This window comes from Sarcophilus harrisii, chromosome 1 (assembly GCF_902635505.1).
Source record: "Sarcophilus harrisii chromosome 1, mSarHar1.11, whole genome shotgun sequence".
Taxonomy (NCBI): Eukaryota; Metazoa; Chordata; class Mammalia; order Dasyuromorphia; family Dasyuridae; genus Sarcophilus; species Sarcophilus harrisii.
The window spans coordinates 145314979-145335282 of NC_045426.1; positions in this window are offsets into that span (position 1 = coordinate 145314979).

Below are 20304 nucleotides of genomic sequence, written 5' to 3' on the forward strand. Positions count from 1 at the left end.
TCAAAAAGAGAAAAAATAAATACATACTTTATATAGTAAGCTATCATACTCCCACTAATACCCTCAGTATCAGCAGGGGATAATGGACACACATACATTCTCTAGCAAAGACATTAGAATAAGGAAAACCCATGAAATCAGGGAAACTCACAGTTCTGGAACTGTGAACTTTGGCATCCTCTTTTTGTCTCACAGTTTATAACATTCCTTGTGCAATGTAAGTTTTGTTCATTTTATTGCTAAATTAAGTTGATATAAGATATGCTTGATTAAGATCCCAAGGTGACAATTTAGTCAAACTAGTCAATTAGTTGAATGACTTCTTTGATTCTCTACCTTCAAGCTGTTTATTTTAGATTTAATCCTCAAAGCAATTAAGGTATCCATCATCTCCAGTTTCAAATTTAGCTGATGCATTTCTGAAATCTGTATTCTGATATTTCTCTATCCTCTCATCTTTTTGTGCTTAGACCCTAGGTCCTGATTGTGAACAACTCAATAGTTTATATATAGTAATCAAACTCTCATCTTTTGTGCTTAATCAGATAAACATAGATAGATGATAGATAGATACATAGACACATGCACAGATGATAGATAATTTAATAAGCTTTTACTATATGCCAGGAACTGTAATAAGCATTCTGATACAAATATAAGAAAACAAAATGGTTCCTATTCCTAAAATGATCTCTTCATCTAACAAAGGAAAAGAAAGTATACAGGGGAATTGAAAAGTAGGTAAAGGAGGGTAGGTAAAAGAAAGATATTTCAAGGGGGTAAGGTGGCTGTTGAGGAGGTGGAATGTGTTATTCTAGGAGTGACAAATTTGATATGTTTCATAATCATAGAATAGTTCTGGTGTTCAAATCCTCTCAGCTATTCTATAGATTGTTGTATTAAAACAAGCAAAAACTCTCAAAAAAAACCCTCTTTGAATCAGGCTAAATATTACTCTTAAAATTCAGGCCTATGCCCTAAACAAATCAACTTTCACTCATACCAAGTCATTCATCTTTTCCAAAGAATATACTTTCCAACTGAAAAATTACAATCCAGAAAAATATCCTAATAACTAGGGAGATTGTTAAAAATAACACTCTTGACACTGAAAATCAGATAAGAAGGAAAATTTATTAAAGAAGAATCTTAAGGAATCATCTTAACACTTCTGGCCAGAAGCAGGCCCCACTATTCATTGGGAAGAGGGAGCATTGAGTACAGAAATGGGGGAACCTTTATACTTGCTCCTGTGATGCAGCTCCTCCCTTCAGAGAACAGATTGGTCTGTTTTATCTAGATTACAGTCTTTCTGATAAGCCTACTACATGTTAATATGATTGTACATGCATAACCTATATTACATTGCTTGCTGTCTTGGGAGAGAGTGAGGAAGAGGGAAAAAAATGAAAATCAAAATCTTATAAAAGTAAGAAATATATAAAATATAAAAGTATACATTTCCATGTAATTGGAAAAAATAAAATATTACTAAGTAGGAAAATACCACCAAATGCTTTTTTTTAAATTAAAGCTTTTTATTTACAAAACATATGCATGGGTAATTTTCCCAACATTGACACTTGCAAAACCTTTTTGTTTCATGTTTTCCTCTCCTTCCCCTCACTTCCTCTCCTAGCTGGCAGGTTGTCCAATACATGTTAAATATGTTAAAATACACGTTAAATCCAATATATGTATACATATTTATACAATTATCTTGCTGCACAAGAAAAATCAGATCAAGAAGTAAGAAAAAGAAAAACTGAGAAAAGCAAAATGCAAATAAATAAAAACAGAGAGTGAGAATGCTTTGTTGTATTCCACACTCTGTTCCCACAGTCCTTTCTCTGGGTGCAGATGGATCTCTTCATCACTGAACAAGTGGCACTGGTTTGAATTGTCTCAGTGTTGAAGAGAGCCATGTCCATCGGAATTGATCATCATATAGTCTAGTTGTTGCCGTGTATAATGATCTCCTGGTTCTGCTCATTTCACTTAGCATCAATTCATGTAAATCTCTCCAGGCCTCTCTGAAATCATCCTGCTGGTCATTTCTTACAGAATAATAATATTCCATAACACTCATATCCCATATTTTAATCAGCTATTCTCCAATTGATAGGAATCCACTCAGTTTCCAGTTTCTTGCACTACAAAGTGGACTGCCACAAAGATTTTTACACATGTGGATCCCTTTTCCTCCTTTAAGATCTCTTTGGGAAATAAGCCCAGTAATAACACTGCTGGATCAAAGGGTATGCATAGTTTGATAACTTTTTGAGCATACTTACAAACTGTTCTCCAGAATGGCTGGATCCATTCACAGGTCCACCAACAATGTATCAGTGTCCCAGTTTATTCACATTCCCTTCCAACATTGGTCATTATCATTTCCTGTCATCTTAGCCAATCTGACAGGTGTGTAGTGGTATCTCAGAGTTGTCTTAATTTGCATTTCTCTGATCAATAGTGATTTGGAGCACCTTTTCATGTGACTACAAATAGTTTCAATTTCTTATCTGAAAATTGTGCCTATCCTTTGACCATTTATCAATTCGAGAATGGCTTGAATTATTATAAATTTGAGTCAATTCTCTATATATTTTAGAAATGAGGCCTTTATCAGATCCTTTAGATGTAAAAATGTTTTTTCCCAGTTTATTGCTTCCCTTCTAATCTGTCTGCATTAGATTTGTTTGTACAAAAAATTTTACCTTAATATAATCAAAATTATCTATTTTGTGATCAATAATGATCTCTAATTCTTCTTTGGTCACAAATTCCTTTCTCCTCCACAAATCTGAGAGGTAACTATTCTATGTTCTTTTAATTTGTTTATAATACCATTTTTTATATCTAGATCATGAATCCATTTCAACTTGATCTTGGTATATGGTGTTAGATGTGGGTCTATGCCTACTTTCTGGTATACTGGTTTCCAATTTTGCCAGCAATTTTTGTCAAATAGTGAATTCTTATCCCAAAAGCTGGGATCTTTGGGTTTGTCAAATATTAGATTGCTCTCGTCACTGACTATTTTGTTCTGAGAACCTAATCTATTTCAGTGATCAACTTCTCTGTTTCTTAGCCAGTACCAAATGGTTTTGATGACTGCTCATTTATAATATAGTTTTAGATCTGATACATCTAGGCCACCTTCTTTTGCTTTTCTCTTCATGAATTCCTTTGAAATTCTTGACCTTTTGTTCTTCCAGATGAATTTTGTTGTTATTTTTTCTAATTCAGTAAAATAGTTTCTTGGGAGTTTGATTGGTATAGCACTAAATAAATAGATTAGTTTAGGTAGTATTGTCACCTTTATTATATTAGCCTGACCTATGCAAGAGCACTTGATATTTTTCCAATTGCTTAGATCTGACTTTATATGTGTGGAAAGTATCTTGTAGTTTTGTTTATATAGTTTCTGACTTTCCCTTGGCAGATAGATTCCCAAATATTTTATCCTATTGTTATTTTAAATGGAATTTCTCTTTGTATCTCTTGCTGTTGGATTTTGTTAGTGTTGTATAAGAATGCTGATGATTTATGAGGGTTTATTTTGTATCCTGCAAATTTGCTAAAGTTGTGGATTGCTTCTAATAGTTTTTTTTTAGTTGATTCTCTAGGGTTCTCTAAGTATACCATCATATCATCTGCAAAGAGTGATAATTTAGTTTCCTCATTACCTACTCTAATTCCTATAATCTCTTTTTCTTCTCTTTTTGCCAAAGCTAGCATTTCTAATAAGATATTGAATAGCAATGGTAATAGTGGGCAATCTTGTTTCACCCCGATCTTATTGGTAATGGTTCCAGTTTATCCCCATTATATATGATCCTTGCTAATAATTTTAAATAGATGCTACTGACTGTTTTAAGGAAAAATCATTTATTCCTCTACTCTCTAGTGTTTTTAGTAGGAATGAGTGTTAGATTTTATGAAATGCTTTTTCTGAATCTATTGAGATAATCATATGGTTTTTGTTAATTTGGTTATTGATATAGTTAATTATGCTAAGAGTTTTCCTAATATTGAACTAGCCCTGCATTCCTGGTATAAATCCTACTTGGTCATGGTGTATTATACTTAGGATAATTTTTTGTAATCTCTTTGCTAATATTTTATTTAAGTTTTTGCATCATTATTCATTAGGGAGATTGGTTTATAATTTTCTTTTTCTGTTTTTGTCCTACATGATTTAGGTATCAGTACCATGTCCATGTCATAAAAGGAATTTTGTAGGAGTCCTTCATTCCCTATTTTTAAAAATAGTTTATATATTATTGGAGTTAATTGTTCTTTAAAAGTATCACAGAATTCACATGTAAATCCATCCAGCCCTGGGGATTTTTTCTTAGGGAGTTGATTAATAGCTTGTTCTATTTCTTTTTCTAAAATAAGACTATTTAAGCAATTTATTTCCTCTTCTGTTAATCTGGGCAATCTATATTTTTGTAGTTATTCTTCCATTTCACTTAGATTGTCAGATTTATTGGCATAAAGTTGCATAAAATAATTCATAATTATTGCTCTAATTTCCTTTTTATTGGTGGATAGTACTCCTTTTTCATTTTTGAGACTAACAATTTGATTTTTCTCTTTCCTTTTTCTAATCAAATTAACTAAATGTTTATCTATTTTGTTGGTTTTTTCATAAGACCCATTCTTAGTTTTATTTATTAATTCAATAGTTTTTTTTTTTACTTTCAATTTTATTGATCTCTTTTTTATTTTTAGAATTTCAAGTTTGGTATTTGATTGGGGTTTTTTAATTTGTTCTTTTTCTAGTTGCAAGCACAATTCATTGATCTCTTTTCTATTTTATGCAAGTAAGCATCTAGAGATAAAAAATTTCCCCTTATTACCACTTTGGCTGCATCCCACAGATTTTGGAATGTTATCTCATTATTGCCATTCTCTTAGTTGAAATTCTTGATTGTGTCTATGATTTGCTTTTTCACCCATTCATTTTTTAGGATGAGATTATTTAGTTTCTAATTACCTTTTGGTCTATTTTCCCCCAGCCTTTTATTGAATGTAATTTTTGTTGCATTGTAATCTGAAAAAAAATGCATTTACTATTTCTACCTTTTTGCATTTGATTTTCAGGACTTTGTGTCTTAATATATGGTCAGTTTTTGTATAGCAGTTCCATGAACTGCTAAAAAGAAAGTGTATTCCTTTCTGTCTCCATTCAATTTTCTCCAAAGCTTTAGCATAGCTAGCTTTTCTAGTATTCTATTTACCTCTTTAATTTCTTTCTTATTTATTTTGTGTTTTGATTTATCTAGTTCTGAGAGAGTAAGGTTGAAATTTCCCACTATTAGAGTTTTGCTGTCTATTTCTTCTTGCAACTCTCTTAACTTTTCCTTTACGAATTTAAATGATATTCCACTTGGGGCATATGTTTAGTATTGATATTTTTTCATTTTCTATGGTACCCTTTATCAAGATAGAGTTTCCTTCTTTATATCTTTTAATTAGATCAATTTTTGTTTTTATTTGATCTGAGATCAGGATGGCTACCCCTGCTTTTTTTATGTCACCTGAAGCATAATAGATCCTGCTTTAACCTTTTACCTTTACTCTGTATGTATCGTTCTGTTTTAAATGTGTTTCTTATAAATAACAAATTGTAGGATTCTGGCCTTTAATCCAGTCTGCTATCCACTTACACTTTGGGAGAGTTCACTCCATTCACATTTACAGTTAAAACTACTAATTCTATATTTCCTGCCATCTTATTAACCTTAAATTATACTTTTCTCTTTCCTTTTATACTTTCCCTCTTCCCCAGTATTTTACTTATGAGCACTACTTGCCTCCAAGCAGTCTTCCCCCTTTAGAGATCCTTCCTTTTTCTTATACTTTTCCCCTACTATTTGTTTCCCCTTACATTTAGCCTACCCCTTCTCTTTTCCCCTTTCCCCTCCCACTTTTCTATAGGGTGAGAGAAGTTTCTCCATGAAACCAAATATATCTAAAATTCTTTCTTTGAGCCAAATCTGATAAGAGTAAGATTCACACAAGATTCATCACCTTCCCTTTCTCCCCTCACTTATAATAGATTTTCTTTGCCTCTTCCTGAGATGTAATTTCCCTCATTTTACCTCGACTTTCCCCTTTTTTTCTGTTACAATTTCCTTTGCACCTTTAGTTTCTTTTTAATATTATAACAGTAATTATACATGAACTCTCTATGTATACCCATAACAGAAATACAGTTTTCCCTTTTGCCTTTCTATGCTTCTCTTGAATTCTATATTTGGAGGTCAATTTTTTTTGTTTAACTTTGGTCTTTTCATCAGAAATAAATGGAATTTCACTGAATGTCCATTTTCTTCCTGAAAGAAAATGTTCAGTTTAACAGGGTAATTTATTCTTGACTACATTCCAAATTCCTTAATCTTTCAGAATATCAGATTTTAGGCCTTTTGATCCTTTAAAGTGGAAGCTGGTAGGTCCTGGATAATCCTTATTGTGGCTCCTTGGTATTTGATTGTTTCTTCCCAGCTGCTTGTAATATTTTTTTCTTGGTCCAATGGTTCTGAAATTTAGCCATGATATTCCTTAGGGTTTTAATTTTGGGGTCTCTTTCAGGAGGTATTAGGTGAATTCTTTCAATGGTCATTTTATCTTTTGATTCTATGACATCCAGGCAGTTCTCTTTGATAATTTCCTGAAAAATAGTGTCTAGGCTCTTTTTTTCATCATGTATTTCAGGGAGTCCAATTATCCTTAGATTGTCTCTCCTAGATCTATTTTCCATATTGGTTGTTTTCCCAATTAGGTATTTTTACATTTTTTTTTTTTTAGTTTTGCTTGACTGATTCTTGTCTCATTGAGTCATTCATTTCTATTTGTTCAGTTCTGAATTTTAGTGAATTATTTTCTTCATTTACTTTTTATTTTACTTCTTTTTGTATTTGTCCAATCAAATTTTTTAATGAGTTGTTTTGTTTTATGGAATGTTTTTTTTTCTTCGATTTCACAAATTCTGTTTTTCTGGGAGTTGTTTTCTTTTTCCATTTTATTAAATCTATCTTTTAATAAGTTATATGACTTTTCCATTCCCTCTTGCAGAGTTTTCATTTCCTTTCCCCATTTTTCCCTAGCTCTCTTTTAAGATCCTTTTAAATTTCTTTTAGGAGAGCCTTGTGTGATGGAGACCAGGTGTATCACTTTTTAAAACTTCATCTGGAGACAATCTGCCTTTAGTTTTCTCAGGTTTTGAAATCTGTTCTTCTCTTTCACCATAAATACTCTTTATGGTCAGAGTTGTCTTTACTTTTTTACTCTTTTTTTTTAAAGTTAAGGTCTGCTTTTAGGGCAGGGGAGGTTTTCCAAGCTTCCTTTACAAGCAATGGCTTCCTCTATAAATGGCTGGGACTGAGCTGGGCCAGTGCTGACTCATTCCTGGTTCTGGGTGTGCGTGGCCAGGTCCCATGAGATTCTGGGCTCATTATTTACCTTTTGTGTTTGTGTTGGATGTTTTATAATTTTTCTGCTGATCTATTGGCTTGTAACCAGGGCAGAGTGGTCAACATTGCTGTACATTCCTGTAGATTCCTCTCCGTAGATGCTCTGCCACATGGAATCTGCACTGCCATGCAGAGTCTGCACCACCATGCAGAGTCTGCACCGCTGCAGGACTTTGTGCTGTCTGCGCTGGTGTCTGTGCTCAACTGCTTGTGCTTGGCTGCCCCTCTCCCATTTCTGATTGAAACAGACCTTTTCTAAGATCTTTGAATCTTTGAATTTATCTTCTGCTTTGATCTTTGAAATTATCTTCTGCTGGTAATTTGTTACACTTGCAACATTTGTGGCTTCTGCTGGTCCAGAGCTAATTAAGAGGCTGAGTTTGGTAATTAGTCTGAGGGTTGTAGGATAAGGTCAGAAAGAAATGTGTGTCCTCTCCACCATCTTGGACTCTGCCCCCAGAAGTCCAAGGGAATGATTATTCATACCACCAAATCCTTGCACATTAGTGCACACCCCCATACTTACAGAAAGTAAAATAACAAAGCTTTCAAGTTGGAGAATTAAGCTCCAAATCTAGACTTATTGTTAAGGACACTTACATAGAGAAATAGGGTGGTAAGAAATCATCCAAGAAGTCTTTACATGTCATTGGGAATTTGGGAGAAATGAGATGTCTACCAGTTTTTATAGGACCACCAATGAAATACAATGGTTCTGCCATTGTGTTGAACCTGGCTTTCTGCTCACACTCAGACCAGAGAAACAAAGTTCCTCCCTTTCCCCTCTCTCTATGAAGGTCCAGTGTCCCCTCCCAGTCCTTCTGTTGCCTGACTTTTTTTTCCCATAGCCCAGAATCCGTCAGCAGAATAGCTGTTCATCTTGCAGCCATTAGAATTTTCATTGTTAAGTCTTCTTCTCATCCCTGTCCACTCTGTTTTGGCTCAGAGCCAGATGGTGATGCTGGAGGAGAATGAATCCAGCTCCCTGGAGTGAGCCTTCCTGGCAAGCTGCTTTCCATGGGCTGAAATGATTTGCACGTGAGGGCTCATGTTCAAGACAGACAATTCGAGTTTTATGGTTTTTGAACAAGGGGTGTCTCGCAGGCAGTTGCCAAGTCTCCTCTCACCATTGGCTGCCTCTGTTCCACTTGCTCTCTCTGCCTGTCATCTGCTTTGTCAGCCAAATCTCTTTTCATTTTCTCAGCTTCATCTTGGATTTCAGCCTAGGAAAGACAGTCAAGAAAATTCCTGATGTATGAAGTTTTGTGTCTCTTCTATCCTGGTCTCAGGAGGCACAGTACTACATGCTCTTCATCTCAGTGGTATGTTTTGGAGAAATACATTCTTATAACTTCAGCATGGCAATAGTATGATCCAAAGATCCATTAAAAAATGTTACTAATTTAACTATTTTCAAATGAGAACTGAAATAAGGAGAATTCTTAAGAGGATGTTTTAAAAAGCTAAAATAAGAGAGTGATCCAGAGCATAATGGGAAATCTTTCAGGGAACAGAGTCAAATTGTGCATGTGGGATCTCAGAGTTCTCTTCGAAAGCAACTCATTAATTTGTGGAGCTCTCAGCCTCTTTGCCTGATCCTCCAGCCTGATCCCCAACTTATTCCCATGCTTTTCACCAGTTTCACTCCTCATTACTCTCTTACACTCCAGCCAAAGAAACAGGCTTGCCCTCCCAGCACCCAGTTGTGCTTGTTTCCATTTATGGGTCTTTCTACATGTCCTCTTCCTTGCCCACCATTGTCCCCTTGTTCTCTCTTGCCTCCACTCACTGGCCCTTACTTTCAAGATTAATCTCCTCCAGATAGCCCATGTCATACTAACCATCCTTTTATTCTTGTTTCTCCATTCATTTCCTTGGATGGAGTTATTACTAGCTATCACCTGGACTGGACAATTAGTGTTGGCCCTGGAGTCAGGAGATTGTTACTATTCAGCCATTTTTCAATTGTGTCTGAACCCCATTTGAGGTTTTCTTGGCAAACATATTGATTGGAGTGGTTTGCCATTTCCTTCTCCATCTCATTTTGTAGATGAAGAAATTGAGTCAAAAAGACTTGAGTTCAGACATGACCTTAGATACTTACTAGTTGTGTGACTCTGTGCAAGTCACATAATCCTGTTTGCCTCAGAGTATTTTTGCCAAGAGAGCCCCAAATTATGTCACAAAATTGATTAAACAAAAACAATATCATCTGTTTTTTTTTAGATTATGTTGGAAATATTATTTTTCTTTTGGTCTTTCATCTGTGTATAACAAACATTATAATAAATGAAAGTTTTATATATATATATATACACATATTATACAAATGTGTACATACACACAACTTTATTTATTTATTTATTTTTATTAAAGCTTTTAATTTTTAAAAGCATATGCATGGATAAGTCTTCAACATGAATCCTTGCAAAACCTTGTGTTCCAATTTCCTCTCTTCCTCCACCCCCTCCTCTAGATGACAACTAATCCAATATATGTTAAACATGGTAGAAATGTATGTTAAATCCAATATATACATACATATTTATACAATTATCTTGCTGCACAGAAAATCAGATCAAACAAGAAAAAATGAGAAATAAAATAAAATACAAGCAAACAACAACAAAAAGAGTGAAAATGCTATGTTGTGAGCCACATAGTTCCCACAGTCCTCTCTCAGAGTTTAGATGGCTCTCTTCAACACAAGATCATTGGAACTGCACATACAATTTTAAAGTTTGGAGGCAGTACAGTATAATGGATAGAAAGGAGCCCTCAGAATCAGTATGACCTAGGAACAAGTCTCCACTGGGACACATACTGGCTGTGTGACTCTGGGTAAGTCAGTTAAACACTTAGTGTTCAAGGTAATACTTTAATAGAGATTAATTTTAATTAATTATAGAATGTAATTCTATAATTATAGAAAGTTATATAAATTATACACTATAAATGATATTATAGAAAAGTTTCCTGATCTACATTGGTAGAAGGAAGAGGTTTCTTCTTTAGGAGGATGGCTATGACAATAAAATTTCAATCCCATCTTTATTAGTATCTCTAAGCTTACAGTGTCAATTATTTCATGCATCCTATAATTGTCCCATGAGACAGATCCTAAGTGAAATTCTTTCCTTCATTTTAGAGTTGAAGATACTCAGCCTTGTTTTGGATGATATAGCTAATGCCAGATGCAGATTTTGAACCTGTTTTCCTGATGCAAAGTACAAGATTCTTTCCATTCTGCCATAGTTTCTTAATGGCTTATAAAATTTTAGAGCAAGAAGGGGCCTTCAGAATTATGTTGTTCAAATCTCATTTTACATGAGAGGAAATTGAGGGTCACAATGGTGATGTTATTTAGTTATGCATCTAAGTTTTCTTATTCCCACTCTTGGTCTTTTGCATCCTAGGTCCCAAACTAAATTATCAAAGCTAAATAACTGACATTTACTTAGTGCTTTACATATATTATCTCCTTTCACCCTCACAACAAGCCTATGAGGTTATTATCAATACTTTCTAAATGAGGAAACTGAACCTCAAGAGTCTTGCCATGGGTACCCAAATAAGGTCAGAAGCAGTATTTGAATGTAGGTTTCTTCTGAATACAAAGCTAATATGTTTCTTCACCATACTATACCATCTCTCTAGATTCCAGGAAGGGATAATTTTATGTAGCTTAACATAATTTCCAAAACCATGTTCATCGTTCATTTAGTGATCAATCAATGGTGTCAGTTGATTATGACCTTGGAATAAACTTCCTGTCTCCACTACTACAGTTCCTAGGAATGTGGGGAGGATTGATAAATTTATTTATGAAGTATTTGAGCCTCATTGGCTGAAAAGCACTGAAAGTGGGTATCCCATAGGAGTGGGAGTAGGGGAGGGCATTCAGCCTCTCTGCACTAGAACTTACTTTCAAATACAATCATACATTTGACTTAGACAGTTTTTCAATCTGCATTTGCAGCTATAAGGAAAAATGGAAGTGGAGAAGAGGCTAACCTAGAAAGACTGTGGTGCAGTAGAAAGACTGCTGGACAAGTCAAGAAGACTCATCTTCCTAACTTCAAATTAGACACTTAACTAGCTTGTGTGACCCTGGGAAAATCACGTTTGCCTCATTTTTCTCCTCTGTAAAACTAGTTGGAAAAAGAAATGGCAAACAACTCCATCATTTTTGCCAAAAACAAACAAATAAACCCTAAAAGGGATTCTGAAGAGTCAGACATGACTGAACAACAAAAATTCTTCTTACCTAATAAGCAAAAAAAAAAAAAAAATTGAATTAGAAGGGACTTCAGGGATCATCAAGAGTCCAATCCTTTTTTTTTTTTACAGACAGGAAGCAGAAGGCTATAGAGCCTAAGTGACCTGTCCACAACCATAGAACTAAAAAACAGAATAACTAGGACTTTACAAGTCTCCTAACCCAACACTTTCCAAACTTTCTCTGTTCACAGAGTCCCTAGTATTTCAGTAAATTCTTTTTCATAGTGCCTTTAGATCAAAAGAAATATCTTAACAGTTCTGTTTTTTAAATAGCTAAGTAAAACATTAACTAGCTCTTGGTGCTCCCATGAATTTTAAGTTCCTGAGGTGTCACAGAGCAGTTTGGAGACCTAGGGGTCCTAACTACATTCCTGTCTTGATTAAACACTAGATTTTTATTCTATAAGCTTCCAGCCTATCTACTAGTTAAGCTGCTGCCTACCTACTGTTAAACTCTGCAACCCTCTCCTGAGGACAGGACAGTATATCTTCCAGGGCCACATTTCCTTCTGCCTTTTGTCTTTGCTCTTGTTTATTGAATATCTATATCTATCCATTCAAGCTATAAACCATTTTGTTGTTTGGGAACAATTTCTTGATGCTAGTGGTCTCACCCATAGGACAAAAATCCCTGCTTTGGAGGACTTAACCCTTTCAACTCTGGAATCTCTGCCTTTTCTCTCTTCATTGGTGTGTACTTTATATCGCTCATATTGACCACGTAGTCCCAGTTAAGTTTTATTTTAATCTCTGGCCATCTACCTGATAACCACCTTGCTATCTCTTGTGTGTTCTCTTATCTCTTCACCTATGCCATTTTCTAATCAATACAGACATGGCTATTGGAAAAGGTATGTCATTCTACTTCCCTATGGCTCCATTTACCATCTCTATAGCTTTCAAAACCAAAATATCACTGGTAAAAAAAGCTACTGGCAAATGTTTAGTTTCCCCCATACACTTGTATGCAACATACACTTTTTAAAAAATTTATTTTATTATAGCTTTTTATTTACAAAACATATACATGGGTAATCTTTCGACATTGACCCTTGCAAAATCTTTTCTTCCAAATTTTCCCCTCCTTACTCCTACTACCTCCTCTAGATGGCAGGTAGTTCAATATATGTTAAATATGTTAAAATATATGTTAAATCCAATATATGTATACATATTTATACAGTTGTCTTACTGCATAAGAAAAATTGGATCTAGAAAGAAAAAAACCTGAGGAGGACAACAAAAATGTAAGCAAACAATAACAGAAAGAGTGAAAATGCTATGTTGTGATCCACAATCAGTTCCCATAGTCCTTTCTCTGGGTGTAGATGGCTTTCTTCATTACTGAACAATTGGAACTGGTAGGAATCATCTCATTGTTGAAGAGAGCCATGTCCATCAGGATTGATTATCGTATAGTCTTGTTATTGCCATGTATATAATAATCTGCTGGTTCTACTCATTTCACTTAGCATCAGTTCATGTAAGTCTCTCCAGGCCTCTCTGAAATCATCCTGTTAGTCATTTCTTACAGAACAATAATATTCCATAACATTCATATACCACAATTTATTCAGCCATTTTCCAATTAATGGGCATCCACTCAGTTTCCAATTTCTAGCCATTACAAAAAGGGTTGCCACGAACATTTTTTGCACACGTGGGTCCCTTTCCCTCCTTTAAGATCTCTTTGGGATATAAGCCCAGTAGTAACACTGCTGGATCAAGGGGTATGCATAGTTTGATAACTTTTTGAGCATAGTTCCAAATTGCTCTCCAGAATGGTTGGATTCATTCACAGTTCCACAACAATGTATCAGTGTCCCAGTTTTCCCACATCCCCTCCAACGTTGGTCATGATAATTTCCTATTATCTTAGCCAATTTGAGAGATATGTAGGGGTATCTCAGAGTAGTCTTAATTTGTATTTCTCTGATCAATAGTGATTTGGAGCATCTTTTCACATGACTACAAATAGTTTTAATTTCTTCATCTGGAAATTGTCTGTTCATATACTTTGACCATTTATCAATTTGAGAATGGCTTGAAATATTATAAATTTGAGTCAATTCTTTATATATTTTAGAAATGAGGCCTTTATCAGATGTTTTGGATGTAAAAATGTTTTCCCAGTTTATTGCTTCTCTTCTAATCTTGTCTGCATTAGTTTTGTTTGTACAAAACTTTTTTAACTTAATATAATCAAAATTATCTATTTTGTGATCAATAATGATCTCTAGTTCTTTGGTCACAAATTCCTTCTCCCTCCACAGGTCTGAGAGGTAAACTATCCTTTAGTTTATAATATCATTCTTTATGTCTAGATCATGAATCCATTGTGATTACCATTATCTTGATATACAGTGTTAGGTGTGGATCAATGCCTAGTTTCTGCCATACTAGTTTCCAATTTTCCCAGCAGTTTTGTCAAATAGTGAGTTCTTATTCCAAAAGGTAGGGTCTTTGGATTTGTCAAACCCTAGATTGATATAGCCATTGACTGTTTTGTCCTGTGAACCTAACCTATTCCTCTGATCAACTACTCTGTTTCTTATCCAGTACCAAGTGGTTTTGATGATCACTGCGTTATAATATAGTTTTAGATCTGGTACAGCTAGGCTATCTTCATTTCCTTTTTTTTTTTTTTTTTCATTAATTGCCTTGAAATTCTTGACCTTTTGTTCTTCCGGATGAATTTTGTTGTTATTTTTTCTAGGTCAGTAAAATAGTTTCTTGGGCATTTGATTGGTATAGCATTAAATAAATAGATTGGGTTAAGTAGTATTGTCATCTTTATTGTATTTGCTCGACCTATCTAAGAGCACTTGATATTTTTCCAATTGTTTAGATCTGACTTAATTTGTGTGGAAAGTGTTTTGTAGTTCTGCTCAAATAGTTCCTGACTTTCCCTTGGCAGATAGATTCCCAAATATTTTATCCTATCAACAGTTCTTTTAAATGGAATTTCTCTTTGTGTCTCGGATTTGTATCTTTGTTGAATTTTATTAGTGATGTATAAAAATGCTAATGATTTATGTGGATTTATTTTGTGTACTGAAACTTTGCTAAAGTTATGGATTATTTCATATAGTTTTTTTTGGTTGATTTTTTTTAGAGCTCTCAAAGTATACCAGCATATCATCTGCAAAGAGTGATAATTTGGACATTATCTACTCTAATTCCTATCATCTCTTTTTCTTCTCTTAGTGCCAAAGCTAGCATTTCTAATTCAATATTGAATAGTAATGGTGATTGTGGGTAATCTTGTTTCACCCCTGATCTTATTAGGAATGGTTCCAGTTTATCCCCTTTACATTTGATGCTTGCTGTCTTCATCAATTTCTTAAGACTGAACAATCATATCTAAATCTGGATCTATATCTATATTCATAGTGCCAATTTTCAAAGTGAAAATACTGACACTGAAAATTTAGCCATCAAATCCAAGCTGGTTCCTGTGTATTTCTGCCCTTCCCTATCTTCTGCTCCCCATGTGGGTTTTTCCTCCCATTAGAATGTAAGCTCCTCAAAACAAGGATTGATATATTTTTATATTTATGTCTGCAGCATTTAGCATAGTCCTTAATACATGTTGTTATTGAGTCATTTCAATTAAGTAATTCTATATGACCCCATTTAGGGTCTTCTTGGCAAAAATACTAGAGTAGTTTACCATTTCTTTCACCATCATTGACTGTTCTGTCATATGTGGCACTCTTTATCCTAAAGCTTACTGCATCATGATTGCTCATTGTGCTGATCAAAGTTCTCAAGATTTTCAGGATTGTTCATTTTTAAAGAATTTATGTTAAACTATAAAATGTTCTTCTGAAGTTGCTCACTTCATTTTGTATCAGTCTCTCTTTGACATCCTTTTTTTCTCAGCACAATTGTATTCCATGACATTCATGCAACTTCTTCAACATTTAGCATAGGGCTCAGCAAGTAGTAGGCACTTTAGATTGTTTTGTTGAATGGACTTGAATTGACTTGGGTCACAACTCTTAACTCTTTTTTATTAGCTTCTAGACTCTTTCAGAAAGAACCGCCAGCTCAGCTTGAGATTTTGTGGAAAGGGTAAGAATGGAAGAAGGAGAAGTATGGTTGTAAAAGTTGACATTTGTATAATGCTAGAAGATTAAAAAGGCTCCTTCCTGTGGATAGGCTACTTATCCACAGTGACTCTGTGGATACTGACTGGGAAAAAAATAAAGTCAATGAGGTACAACTTTTAGAGAAGACAAGGCACAGGAAGAACATAAAAGCAAAAAAAAAAATTCCAGAAAGAATGAAGACAGAAAAAAGAATAATATGGATAACACTCTAATTTCTGGGAATGAAAACCCAGGCATCATACCTATTTCAGTTCTTCCACTGGTTGACTTGATCTAAAGATTAACCTGGGGGAAAAATTAGGATTACCCCAGAGCCGGGGTTCTTCATCTTTTTTGTCTTTGGCAATCTGGCAGAGGCTACTAATTTTTTCTCAGAACAACTTTTTCTTGAATAAAATAAAATTATGTATGATTACAAATCAAACTAATCATATAGAAATATAGTTATTAAAATATTTTTAATAAAAAGTTTACATGCTCTGAGTACTCTTTTCCCTGACTGAATCACATATTAATTTTATAATTTCATTTTTGGCTAAAAGTGTTTTATTCTATAGGAATTTATGTGCCTAGACTTAAAGGAATTTTCAAGCTTTTTTTTTCTCCTAAAAAACCCAATTATTCTAAATTTTATTACTTTCTTTTGTTTTCATATTGGGTTCATCTCTGGATACTGACCTTCTCTTCTATTCACAAAGTCTTTTCTTGAGAGCTAGATAGTTCAGAGAGTAGAGTATCTAGTCTAGTGTCAAGAAGACCTAAGTTCCAGATAATAGCTTTGTGACCCTGATCAGTGAAAACGAGGCTCAAGTATTATAAAAATTTTAAAGTGCTTGACACACATTATATAAATGTCAACTATTTTAATTATTATTATTGGAACAAAGATTTAAAAAGAAAGAGAAATAAGGCAATTCAGCAAAACTCACTAACGTATCCACTGTGTCTGACAGCATATTCAATATTTCTACAGTCATAGTCTCTTATTTAAGAAATCAAAGGAAGGAGATGCATTTTCACCTCTTCTTCAGGTCTAAACTGGTCAATGTAATTATAAGAATTCAATATTGTCATATTATTTTTTCCTGTTTATATATCCATAGTTCTGTTACATTCATGTACCACCATTTGTTTAGTTGTCCCAAAAATAGTCAATTTCTGCCTTGTTTCTAATTTTTAACCAAGACCAAAAAATGCTGCTATGAATATTTAGGTGAAAATTAATCCTTTATTTATGGGACTTCTGACTTTCTCTCCAAGTTTTTTTTAAAGCTAGCCATAATGTATGGCTGCATAATGAACTCCAAAACTTAAGCTTTCCATAAAAAGCACATCAAGAAATAAGGACAAATGTATGAACTTAAAACAATGGTATTTCTGCACAATTGTCCAGTTTGAGGTGGCACAGTGGCTAGAGTGCCAGCCTGAAGTCAGGAAGACTTCTTCCTGAGTTCAAATCTGACCTCAGGTACTTACTAGCTATGTGACCCTGGTCAAGTCACTTAACCCTGTTTGCTTCAACTTCTTCATCTGTAAAATGAGCTGGAGAAGAAAATGGCAAACCCCTCCAATATTTTTGCCAAGAAAAATCCAAATAGGATTATGAAGAGTTGGATACAACAGAAATGACTGAAAAACAGCAACAAACCTTAATAAAAACTGCCAAGTTAATTTTAAAATTATATTTGGACTCGTGATTCTCTAAGCAAGATTCATGGGGGAGATGAATCATAATTCATGGGCATGAATCATAAAAGATGAGAAGCTTAGATTAATTTCAATCTGGAAATCTGGGGTACGAGTTTATGGAAAGAGGTCCTTTATCCATCTCTTTTACCATTCTACAAACAACAGTTATACAGAAGGTATAACTTAGAATTGAGCTCTGCTCCTGTCCAAAGTCAAACACTATCACTAGCTAGGGAAAGATGACACATATACATTATTAGCACAGTTTCAAGCCTGGGATGAAGAGTTTAAGGGAGGCATAAAAATGCCCTCATAACATGAACTTAGTATTGTCTCACTCTGAACCAGGATTATAGACATGTAATGAAGAAAACACTAATACTATATTGGGAGTGACAAGGATAATAATGTCACACTATTTTCCCCACAGGATTGTTCAACTCATTAACATTTATTAAGTACCTACTCTGTGCAATCCAGTAAATATTTTTAAAGACAAAGAATAAAATAATCCCTATCTTCAAATAGTTTATATTCTACTGAGAAAGACACAGTATGTATACATGCAAAATAAATGGTAAGAAATGTTACATCTCAATGTATTTAAGTTCCTTTACATCTCTAAGGTCACAAGTTGGGGAGAGGGGTGGCAAGAGTTAGCAGTCATTCATTTTGAAGTCAACAGAAGTAGCTTTAAATCTTGGTTTTGACATATATACTTGTGTGACATTGGATAATTCATTTACTCTCTCTGGGTCCAAGATACGTTATCTTTTTCTAGATTATTTCATTTTTATGGAATATGGATATGAGAAGAATTTTGTTGCATAAAGAAATCCTGCTATAAACTCTAAAGCACTAGAGATATGAACCATCATGTTGTTGTGGTTATTGTCTCAATAATTATCATCATCATCATCACTATCACCATCAAAATCATAACCATCATCATCACCATAAAAATCCCCACAATCATTATTGTCATCATCATTCCCAAGAGGCACCTGAGATGGGCAATGGAAAAGATTATTTCCTTTCATTTCTTGCCTTCCTGCTTAACATGAAGTCTGGAGATCACCCCAAGAAACATACAATTCATCTTTTTTCATAATCTCTCATTCCAGATTCCTCTAGTAGAGATGGCACAGAAAGGTGATAATTAGTACTAATTGTAGGGAGTCTTTTATGATATTGTCACCTCTTCATTAGGAGCTGTACTGAGATTGCATATTTATTTCATGTAGGCCACTTAACAAGTTAAAAAGAATTAAAAGTCACTTTTCAGGCTAAGTTATACTCATTTAGTGTGTTTCCCCAACCATGTTATATACAATAGAAACACTCAGCAGGGACAAAGAAAGTTCGATCCAAAGCTGAGTTCCAATTCTAAGTTTTGGAATAAAGATGTAAACAGTGATAAGGAGGGACAGAGATAAGAAAAAAATGTCCTTTGAGGTAATTGAACAAAGCTGGAATAAAGAAAAAGACATGTAGGAAATTGGGAAAGCCTTTATTAAGCACCTACTATGTTTCATGTACTGGAATCACTAGAGATAGCAAGGGAAAAAATAGTGCCTGCTCCCAAGAAGTTCATGGTCAACTTCAGCATAACTAACTCCAAAATACCCCTTAATCAGCTATTAATTTTTAATGTCATTTGTCCCTTTTCCCCAATAGCATTTGCACTGTCCATCAAAATTCTTATCTCCCTGTATTTCTACTTCCCATTAGTTTCCTTAATGGACATAGAGTCTACTAAATATATATGTATATGTGTATATGAATTTATATATATATATATATATATATATATATATATATATATATGTCTTTCTTCTCCTTTCTCTTCTCCTTTTTTTATCTCTCCTTTCATTTCTTCTCCTCCTTCTCTCTCTTCTCTCTACTGCCCTCCCTCATCTCTCTCTATCTCTGTCTCTCTCTAAATCCTTATACCCTTTTCTTTTTCCCCTTCATCTCTCTCAGTCTCTCTCCCTCTGAATCCCTATACTCTTTTCTCTTTCCTCCTCCAATCTGATTAAAATTTCAACACCACCACAGGACAGATTATTAAAAACCAAACAAGGGGAAAAGAATGTTCTCATTTGTTTGAAACTTAAGCTTAAATGATGTGATATTTTAATCAAGAAAGGAACAAGCTAGAAGAAAAGAGAGTGCAAGGAAGCTAGACATTGGAAAGGGCCAATGAAAATCTAATCTGAACCTCTCCTGTGCTCATCTTAAGTAATGGCAGACAACAATTCTTGAAATGTAGTTAGTGTAAAGTAATGAGTTTACATCTCTTTCTTCTGAGTTTGACACTGACTTAGTGGCAGGGTTAGCCAAAGATAGATGTTCAACAACTTTCCAGCCTCAAGTCAGAAAAGTCACACTTTTAAAATCAAGAGCCAGAACATTACTAAGGAGTAAGTAGAGGCTGCTTCTCAAGAACAAGGTTTATGAAATTAAGCATAAAACCTTAAATAGAATGTGGTAGGAATGAGGATTATGAACTGGGGTGTCTCTCCCCTATAGACCTCTACAAGGTAAGACTTTCCTTGTTTTCCTTCCTTTTTCTTTTCTCACATCTTTATCCACGTTTTCAGATGCTCCAAACTGATAAAGTAAGCTTTCTTGTAAGTACTCACACCCGTGTAACATGCTTTGGGCCAAAGTTAGGCAATGGTGGATTCTATGGAAATAGCTGTGAGAGGCTTTTTAACTTTTTTTCCACATGG